This window comes from Gymnoscopelus microlampas (genome assembly GCF_963454915.1).
Source record: "Gymnoscopelus microlampas genome assembly, chromosome: 1".
Classification (NCBI taxonomy): Eukaryota; Metazoa; Chordata; class Actinopteri; order Myctophiformes; family Myctophidae; genus Gymnoscopelus; species Gymnoscopelus microlampas.
In genome coordinates, this window is record NC_139962.1 from 13,468,639 (window position 1) to 13,480,168 (window position 11,530).

An 11,530-nucleotide genomic window follows, 5' to 3' on the forward strand; every position below is an offset into this window, starting at 1 on the left:
ATTGCTTGTGATATCAATTATGGTTTATTTTAAAGCTGTTGAATTTTCCTCGTTATGAACACTTAGGCCTACTGCAGTACTGCTGTTAAATGTATGTAGAAGAAACAGAGAAAGTTTAGTTGAGTAATGTTAGCATTGTTAACATATACCTCACGTAATAAACTGTTTTCTCAAAGACCATTAAAGACAGCTAGTAGTCATGTAGGTAATAGAGGATGAGGTTTGTCGGGAAGACGATTTGCATAGAGAGCAGATTTTTTGTTTGAAGGACACACTTCAGTGCTCAGGGAGGGTTTATAGTTCTGTAAGTTGAGTCCTTCACGACTGAAGCTTGCTCCTCGTGACAATACCTATCAAAATCATGTGTTTGACCATCATCTTCATCTTAACATGTGCTGTCTGCATTCAAGGTAACGCTGAAACATTTATAAATCTCCTACTCTGTACTAAATGGTTTGGCTTTAGCTAGAAGACATTTCCATACTGTCTGCTTATGTATATATATGTTTTGGTTTGTTTGTTTGCAGAAACATGGGGCCAGGTTACTGTGACTCAGACTCCTTTGGTGAAAACCGCTAATATTGGAGACTCAGTGAGTCTAGCATGCAGACCAAGTAGTGCTCCAGTCAACAACCCTCCTTATTTGTCCTGGTACCAACAAAAGTCTGGAGAAGCTCCTAAACTCCTCATTTATAGGACAAAGATGCTTCAGACAGGAACCCCATCCAGGTTTAGTGGTAGTGGATCTGGGACTGACTTCACTCTGACCATCAGTGGAGTCCAGGCTGAAGACAAAGGTGTTTACTACTGTCAGAGGTATCACAATAGCCCATTAGAGTTCACACAGTGATACAGAGTCGTACAAAAACCTCCCTCAATAAAAGAAGAAGTGACTTGAACAACTCAACAAGGGGGAACGTAACAGCATGTTTGACAATTGACATCACAACCAACCCTCTGAAGAGCAATCACAACTGGTAAAACAAGGATGATGAGGTTTTACAGATTTCATTTTGATGGAGAGCTGAAGGAAAGGTGTCTATCTGAACCTTGTATTGGATTCTACACTGGATTTACCAAAGCTACTTACTGTTGGAACCAGGACCCAGTTCTCTTTGCTAACGCACCTGGCATGGGTCAGCAGAGGGGTTGGGATGTTATTGGACCTACATATAGGAGCCAATATGGATAGGGTTTGTTCATAATAGCCTGGCTGGTGCTAGCTTCTTTAGAGCTGACTGTCTATAAGAATGTTTATTCAGGATGGAGAATGGACCAGTAACCCAGATGTTTCCCATTTGGTTTGCTGATGAGAGTGCTGTGGTGTTTTAACCAATCTGTGTTCCTGGATGAGACTGAATTTGGATGTCTGGATAAAACAGTTGAGGAACCCTAAAGCAGTTTTGTGAACCAACTGATTGATGGACAATCTGGATGCTGCGAAGGCATGAGCTCCTTGAAACTATCATCATTTTATTTTATTTGGATCTTAGAAGACAATCATAACATTAGAACAATATTCTCAATGAACATCACAAGGGTCTCAAGTTGTGGAGTGTCACGGTTTGAGTCAGGGCAGATTGTAGGACCCAAGTGCAGGAGAGACAGAGGCAGAATAGATTAGATTAAAGGGTTTAATAACTCAAAAGACAGGGATACAAGGTAAGTGCTGAACTCAAGACAGGATCACACATAACAGTTAACAATGAACTAGCAACCAAACACTGGGAACAGGGAGGTATAAATACACAAGGACTAACTAGACACAGGTGAACACAACTGGACAATCAACACTGGGATAGGCTAACAGGCAAACAAGACAGGTAACAGTGACTAAGCACAACAGGAAACAAGACTACAAAATAAGGTACAAGATTGTAAAGCAAAACCAAACACGGAAACAAGGACAGCAACATTACTTCAGAATAACAGAACATACAAATGGAACGACACCACATAACAGTCCTAATAAGTCTATGACCTTAGGGCAGCAAAGGTCCAAGGACTGAGAAATACAGTCAAAGTCCACGGCCCGAGGAGCGGACCGTGACAGTGGAGTGTTTTAGCTCTGTATGTTTGCTGATTGTTATGAATAGGCTACATAGACATGACATGAGTCATGATCTTTTACATTATGAAGTATTTCACTGACTGTGTGGACAGTCATATGTATTTAAGTAATAGATCTTAAGTAATATAAATTACAGGTTCATTATTAAAGTGTTATTAAGTCATTTCCAGTGCTGTTACAGTACTGTGGGCCGTTCACTACATTGTGAGTGAGTGAAGTCATTCATGTGGAAAGGAGGTTTTTGTACGATGGTTTAACCAGAATGGATCACTGTGGTGGACTTTCGGTGGAGGCACCAGACTCGACATCAAAAGTAAGTACTGATTTATTTTGTTCCTTCTAACTTTATATTTTCTTGATGTGACCTGTGTTGTTCTAAGTGCGAGTGAAGGAATTTGTTCTAAAAGTTATACCATTTATGTATTGTTTGTGAAAAGTTGAAATGAATTCATGACACTTGCTGTCTTACTATACGGAGTGTATGTATATATATATACATACACTCCGTATATTAAATTAGGTAAATATATATATATATATATATATATATATATATATATATATATATATATATATATATATATATATATATATATATATATATATACCAGTTTTACCAGCTGCGAGTATATATATATATATATATATATATATATATATATATATATATATATATATATATATATATATATATATATATAATATATATATATATATTTACCTAATTTAATATAAAATCCATAATCTATAGTCTGCAATTCTAAAATAGTTTGAAATATTAAAATATTATTAAGAAATGAATCAGTAATAACATGCTCAGTAAGTAGTAAAGTATTACAAAGCCAACAAAGTCAACTAGTTACTGTAGTTAACAGTCTTTTCTCTGGATCTAATCTACTAGTTGTACAGTTAATATAATTGACTGTCTGTCTTGCTTTTTATTATTTACTGGTCTGTCATTATATACAGTAGCAGAACACAGTCATGTGCAGTATATGCATGTTTTACAGTAGATAGATACCATTTTTAATTAAACTGTATCTGTTCATATTCAACATTATGCTGTGAATGTTTTGTGTACTAATAATGAACTTCAGTCCCTGTGTCTGTGTGTTGTATGGTTCTATACTAGTTGTGTGTACAAATGATTATAAACTATTTGTGCATACAAAGAAACAAACTTGAATTCATTGTCTCTTTCTATCTGTACTCTATTACTGTATGTGATTGTGTGATATTTGCAAAGTCAACTGAAGTTGAAAGAATTCATTGTCTCTTGTAAAGTATATATATACTGTAGAAGAGACAATACATTCTTTCAACTTCATTTGACTTTGTACGTAGTACGTACAGCATAAAATCACGTACAGTAATATTACTGTACATGATTCTATGCTGTGCGTACAAAGTCAAATGAAGTTGATATAATTAATTGTCTCTTCTCACTTTGCGTACTGTATTACTGTATGTTATTCTATGCTAGTTTGACGTATAAAGGCAAATTGATGGACTTCTTTTCTGTACAGCTGGTGTCTCGGTCAGGCCCTCCGTCTCTCTGCATCCTCCGTCATCTGAGCAGCTCTCTGCTGGGGACTCAGCCACCCTGGCATGCCTGCTCAGTGGCTACAACCCCCAAGGTGCCCAGGTGAGCTGGGAGGTGGACGGGAAGGAGGTGACGGCCGAGATCCTGACCTCAGAGGAGGTGGAGAAGAACGGCCGTTACGGCCGCAGCAGCACCCTGACCCTGAGCAAGGCACTCTGGGAGCAGGGGGAGGTGTTCACCTGCAAGGTGAACCATGAAGGAAACACACAGCCCACTGAAATCACCAGGACACAGTGTGGGAAGTAGATAGACGTTCATACAGTGCTTCTGAAAATGTATAGCTTTATAGATATAAAGACACATTTTATCAAATCATATGATGTTAAGTGATGTCACTGTTTGTTTGTCATTAATACTTTCACTGTGTCAGAGGCAAAGCTTCTTATATACGGTCGGCTTTAGGAAACTAATGACACTCAATAGACTGTCTCCATTGTTCAGAAATCATTAAAAACTAAAACAACAGGATAGTGTTGTTTAAAGAATATCATTGTTTGTCATTAACGTACACTTATAGTGTGGGCTGTAGAGAGATGCTCTGACTTCTGGCTTTGCTCAATGCTTATGAAAATTGAATGGCCTTTATAAATAAAAAGCAAATAAAAATAAATGTTGATGAAGTCAGCTTTTTGTAATTCATATGTATGGAGATACTTCATCTTATTGGATGATTGTTTCACCCACTTAAAGATGTATGCCATGGGTTTATAGAAGAAAGTATGATAAACATGTTAAGCGAGCATGTTTGTCATTAATGCACTCACAGTGGGATGAGGCAGAAGAAAATTAAGTTGATAAAACCAATAAATAGCGAAAATAGCCGATCTAGCTACAAGCTCAGAAGAACACTTTCCACCGCCGTTGTGAGCTTGTAGATCAGCTATATTTGTAAATGGGCAATTTTCACAATACATTGGGGATGCCAGGGTTAATGTGGTTAAATAATGTCATGGTTTATATGGAATATAGGTGCATTATTTGAATAGACATTCAGTCATACATCAAATATAGTGGGTGAAATTGTAAATTACCTTTTGTTCTAATGGGATTGACAAAGCAGTAATCTCATTCCAGGTAGATAAACATAATCTTATGGGAATACTGGATTTCCTATATCACCCATTCAAGACACAATATATTAAATACACACTTCCTGTGTTTGCAAATGCAGTGTGAGTCTCTGAGGGAAAGGTGAACATCTGGGAACAGTGATGCTCTATTCTGGTCAGCAGTTCAAACCACTGTATCATGACTATGTAAATCAAACCACTGTACCATGACCTTATGTAAATCAAAGACTAAAGGGGAAATACTGCATAATTTGACAATGTATACATGATTCAGTTAGCCTATCTGTTGAACGTGTTGCTCTGTTCTCTTTACAGGAGAAATGAATATGCCTTTATGATGGAAATCACACAGGGGAATAGAATTTCTATCCATTATTCCTGATCAGAACCATTGTCTGCTCAGAAGTTCAGAAATCTTGATCATCATGAAGTGTCTTGTGGATCTATTCTGCTCACAGGAGATGAGCAGAAACTAAGATGCAAATCTTAGTTTGAGTCCCCTGGGACAGATGACAGGCTCACAGTTAGCACAGTTTCAATTTCCATTGAGCAGATGTTAGAGTTTGCTATGATTTATAAATTATACTGTACTCATACTTACTGATACTGTCATTATGTTTTATTGTGAAAACCAAGATTCACTTGAGTTTGGCAGTAAACAACATTCTACATGTTAATGCAAGTCAGAGGATTTTCACTTGATGAGGTTAAATGGGAGATGAGATATTCCGTAACCAATCATACCTCCAATGAATGGCCGGCGCATGGTGGGGCCGAGGTTGAATACAAAAGTCAATGACGGAATGCCACAAGATAATTAATTTATTACATAACATAACATTATTCACAAATACAAAATAGTACCATTTGATCAACACCTAAATAGATTAGCAATACGATGAACAAGGAACTGGAGACTCAATACATTCAGAAGGGCAATACAAAATAGACGTTCATTCTCAATGGCAAGTTCCCTTGTTGGATGTAATTTATTTGAGTTATATGCCAGTAAATCCACTAAGAGAGAGTATCATACAGAATGTACATCATCTTTTTTTTTCTTTCTTTTTTTAAGGTATAGTATGACATTTTGTTTTCAAGAATATGACCTACATAATCTAGTAGTATGACCCACTTTTGATGACAATATTTAATATAGTCTGACGCTCTGACCCTTTTGTGATGACATGCTGTAGCAGTATGCCAAATGTCGGTGACAGGTGAAGATTACAGCCAGAATTTATTTCTATACATAAGTTGCCTATATTAAGATAATTTCATGTCAATAATTTGTGCTGTTATCATTTATTCACTAGCTTCTGCTGCCAGTTATCTTGAAAAAGAACTAAAGCTTGTCTGCATGCTTCACTCACACATTTTAAGGGGTATAATATAAATGAATATACAAACATAATTTACAACATTACAAGAAGTTGCACTTGGCCAATATATGGACTATATTCTATGAACAACATGGCCAACATCAACCCACCGGAAAAAGATTATTTTGTTTATTAAAGAGCTGGAGAGACAGGGAGACCCCTGTTAATGAACAAACAATCTTTAGCAAATGATTACTATTAGAATATAGAGCTTTAACTTGTTTGATCTGAATTAAAGGTCATCTGGATTCGGTGTCTAGGCCTGCAGTCTAGTGTTCTAACACAAGATGGCAGCAAGACATTGCTAATGTTATTTTGTATGCCTTTGCAGTTTGCACACATGTGTAACATTTTCCCCCATCATAATAATAAAAAAACACATCTGTATTGTTGTTCTCCGAACTGTTTGAGGGCTGAGGAGAGTGTACAATAAAATATTATGTTATCATTTCCATATGGTTGGTGAGTCACATTAGTGTCTGCTGAGTTCACTTAGCTTCATCTGATGATGTCAATGTTGTTGATTGGTACCATTTCTTGTCTGGTCTTTATCTTCCATTTATTACATCCTCTTAACTGCTCTCATGTCCTACCTCTACAGTCATCTCCTTCATCTCACTATGTTCTTTCTTACTTTCTGTGGGTACAATGAGCAGATGAGTCATACCCAGAATGTACCACCAGCATTGGGCCTGGTGGCAAGTTACCTCCATGTCTCTGGCCACATGTTGTATTTAACTTCCCTTTGTGGCTGACTGGAGGCGGCAGCACAATAGACAGATTGTACTGAGTGTGTGGATGGGTTGTGGGGTTGTGAGGGGGGTCCCCCTCATTTAATCTGTCATTACTGGCATCAGATTATTTGGCCTGCTTGTTGCTACTGCTTGACCACACCACACCACACCATTGTCCACAGACAGCAGCACAGGAGACAACTCACACACTGGTCTCCTGTGCACCATTGCCATAGACCAAGGTGTGACTTTCTGTGTCGTCTTTATGTTTGGACATATGTAAACACCATTATATTAAATAATACATACTGAAGAAAAAAAAGAAGTTGTGCTTTTGGTGATGCAGACTGTAGGGAGAAAAGTACTGAGGCACTCCATCTTCAGGTGAAAAATACTTTATTTTTTCTTTATTTTGTATCTATCCATGTTTATTTATGTCTTTGTTTACTAATGAGTTACATGTTCTCACATACTGGACTATAGCTATAACTATATATATATATATATATATATATATATATATATATATATATATATATATATATATATATATATATATATATATATATATATATATATATATATATATACACCCACACACACCCACCCCCCCCCACACACACACACACACACACACACACACACACTTACACATACACATACACATACACATGCACATACACATACACATACACATACACATATATATATATATATATATATATATATATATATATATATATATATATATATATATTTATATTTATATATATATAAACTTTCCTGTTTTGGCTGTTTAAAATGTCTTTAAGTTGTTTGGTTGGTTATTATCTACAAGTCTGAGTCAATTACATAAATATAATCTGTTATTAAAACATGAATATATTGATACATGTTGAATATTGGAATTTCTGTTTATTCTCTATATGTTGTATTGTATTTTTTTATAAATCTATTTTAACTACCTTCAATTAATAAAACGCAACTCTGTCTACATGATCTGAAGGTTGTGCGTTCAAATTCTCCTGCTTTACTCTGAAGCATGAACACAAACCTCCAGAAACCACACTTAAAAGCACTAATAGAAACATGTGTAATGTGTGGAGGAGCCATAAGGCGGAAACCACACTTAAAGCACTAATAGAAACATGTGTAATGTGTGGAGACATAGAGCAGAAACCACACTTAAAAGCACTAATAGAAACATGTGGAATGTGTGGAGACATAGAGCAGAAACCATACTTAAAAGCACTAATAGAAACATGTGTAATGTGTGGAGGAGCCATAAGGCAGAGGATAGTTGGTGGACACCTCTGTGGGCTTTGGCACAGAAAGCCACACGGTGACCGGGGCCACAGGTTCGATTCCCATCTCTGCAAGCAAGGCCACGGGTTCAAGTCCAGCCTAGCACCTGCACCGAAGCCAATACTCACGGATGTACTCATGTACAGTGGGGGTGGGGGGCATTATCACCCCCGTTGTTTCCACACAGTAAAAGTGGGGGTAAAATAAATAACACCCGCTTCAACGTTTTGATGACAATCAGGTGAGGTCACTTCCTGAACTGCACCTCCTCCCACCTCACTGTCTGATGTCTGTGCCAGTGGTGGAAAAAGTAGGCCTACTCACATTTCTTACTTAAGTAAAAGTATTAATACTGCATTGTAGAAATAGTTACAAGTAAAAGTCTGGAATTCAGAATTTACTTGAGTAAAAGTACAAAAGTATTTGTATCAAAATGTACTTAAAGTACCATTTTTGGGGGGAAATAGCAGATCTACAAGTTCGCGACGCGTTGTGAGCTTGTAGGTCTGCTATTGTGAACTTGTAGATAGGCTATTTTGAAATATAGCCTATAGGCTATTTGGCTATTTCAAAATAGCCTATCTACAAGTTCACAATATACATATATGTATACAATAGTGTTTTAAAATATAATAATTTATATATGCAAAGTAACTAGTAACTAAAGTTGTCAAATAATTGTAGTGGAGTAAAAGTACAATATTTGCCTCTGTAGTGGAGTAGAAGTAAAAGTACTGAACATTGTAAATACTCCAGTAACACAGTCTGTCCATTGCGTCCATGACTTGTCATGGACAGACTGGAAAACTGCTGTTTGGATCAGCAGACACTGTGTCTGGGGATTATTATGGATGCTATAAATCAGTTGTTCTCAAACTTTTTCATGTCAAGGACCCCCAAAATAATGTATGCATTTGGCCACGCACCCTATCTGAAAATATTGTGTGCCAGGGACCCCCAGAAGAGAAGATTTATGTTAAGAAATTCAACATTATTCAAACTTTTCCAAACATTTTCGATATTTTTCGAAACATTTAAAAAATAGCAGGTATATCTGATATTTTTGGATAGCCAAAGTATAACACGTGGCATTTGTGGCTTATTGACTCATCACACAGGATGGTTTAGTGTTGATTACTGAAAGAAAGCAGTCTGGGGATCAATTCACTCTGCAGGGTGAAGATCCCGGTCACAAAAACGGAAACGGAAATGGAAATGGTGCGTCCGTACATGGTGAACGTGTTCAACATACCGGATTCAGTAGGCGGGGCTTTGGACCGGATGTGAATATTTATTTAAATTGGACGCAGGCGCACCACGGCTGCTTGATTTGAAAAGTTTGTTTGCGACGTACCACGCCGCTCTGTTGAGAAGGTAAACTGATGTTTGATTTATATCAACATGACACGTTTTTATCCACCAATATTTAACACTATTATTATTTAAGCATTCGAGGTGTCGTAGGACTGTGAATTAGTATGACACCGAACATGGACAAATATGTGAAATATTGTGTTTTACAACCAAGGGAGAAAATGCATCAAACTAGTCATTTTTATCGAGTCTTGACTTTTGCCTCATAGATATAATATGCAAATGTCTAAATCGATTAAATTCATTATAGTCTTGATCCAAGGCTATCATCAAACAAACATGTTCCAAATGATCACAACTAAATTGTCAACTAAAGTTTAAACCTTAAACCACACTCACTGTGAGGGGGTTTGTAGATCTAAATCCCGCCATATATACATTAATGTGCGTTTATAATCTATTTAAGCCTTGGATCGAGACGGACAGGGATTTTATTTATGGTGATCGAGTCTGATGTTTGTTGGTAGTTTTAAACGGCTCATAAATCCCCATAAATGAATCGAATCCGACACACAAAGCATTTAAACACAAACACACGGATGTTACCCGTCCATACGGGTCGGTTGTGTTGCGTGATATTACGTAAAATTGAATAAAGACGTGTTTTAATCCCGTGTGTGTCTGAACGCCGTTCTATTTCCACATTTACATGGAGTGTAATACCTGCGTTCACCGGTTGCAACATCGATACTTTCCCAAATAGTTTGTAGTTGTGTTTAAGCCTCCTGTGTCTACATTTATGTATACATTGTAAATATAAAGTGATTATCTTAAAGTCATAGATGTTATCCGTACATACGGGGTGTTAGTGTTCAGTTAATGTTCAGTATAGTTTAATAAAGAAGAAGTGTATTAATCCCGTATGTGGATGAACATCATTGTATTTCCTGGATTACATGGGGTGTAATACCGGCGTTCATACAGTGATGTTCAGACAGACCAGATGAAAACATTTATTCATTGAATAATACGGAATATTACTGAACATTAAGGGTCCGTATGGTGGGATAACATCTGTAGCTTTGGGATGAACACTTCATATTTAAAATGTATACATTTATGGAGATGTTTGAGACTTTAACATGGAACTAACTACAAACACTATTTTTGGAGAGTTCAAGAATGTCATAGAGATAGGATCATAATAATAATAATGAAACTTTATTTGTACAGCACTTTGCACATTTCATACTTTTCATAAAATATCTTGAACAAAACAAATGTAAAAGCTTAAGGATAGAGATTAAACTGAGCTAAATTGTAACATAAGATAAATAACACTCAGGCAGGAGAATGAGTAATCTAAACTAAATAACAATATCAAAATCGATAACAAGAAATCTGAGTCTATTGCTAAAAATGAAGCTATAATATGGTCTCTATCGGGAGGAAACCTCAGAATGTCCAAAACTGTTTTTTCAGGATTCAAAAATGGCAAAAGTATCTACAAGCTCAAAAAGTGTTGCTTTGTGCGTTTCAAGCTTGTAGATCTGCTGCTGTTGATGCTTTTATGCAACGCTGTAGTTTGTTCAAATAGGACGAGAGGTTTCTGCCCGACAACAACAAACGTATACTTGACACTATAGCATACATAGGCAACTGGCGGCCCGGGGCCCACACGCGGCCCTCACCTTCACTTAATGCGGCCCGCAGGTTAATAGTGATATATTATTGATTTCAGCTGTTACAATTCCACACATGCAATCATGACCCGCTTTAATTACTTCAGTCTATATTATCAGTTTAATGACTTTATGTCCAATGTATTTGTATTTAAGTTCATAACGTTAACTTAAGTATAACTAAATGCATTTGAAATTAAATTAAACAATTACTTCAGGATTCCAATTAAAAATACAGCTATTTTTGCTACTATTGTGACATACTAGAATGACTTGAATTTAATTTATGAAAAAAGTAAAAATAAGGAGATAAGAGGTTTCTGCCCAGCAGCAACAATATGCAATGTGTCCCTCTGGAGTGAGTGTGGA

The 11,530-nt window shown here is 36.6% G+C and overlaps 1 gene segment (V, D, J or C); it reads left to right on the forward strand.

Annotated features, from left to right (window-relative positions):
- Window positions 1-606: 606 nt before the first annotated feature.
- On the forward strand, window positions 607-4,249 carry LOC311046570 (immunoglobulin kappa light chain-like). The segment is given in 2 exons: window positions 607-797; window positions 3,598-4,249.
- The last annotated feature ends 7,281 nt before the right edge of the window (window positions 4,250-11,530 follow it).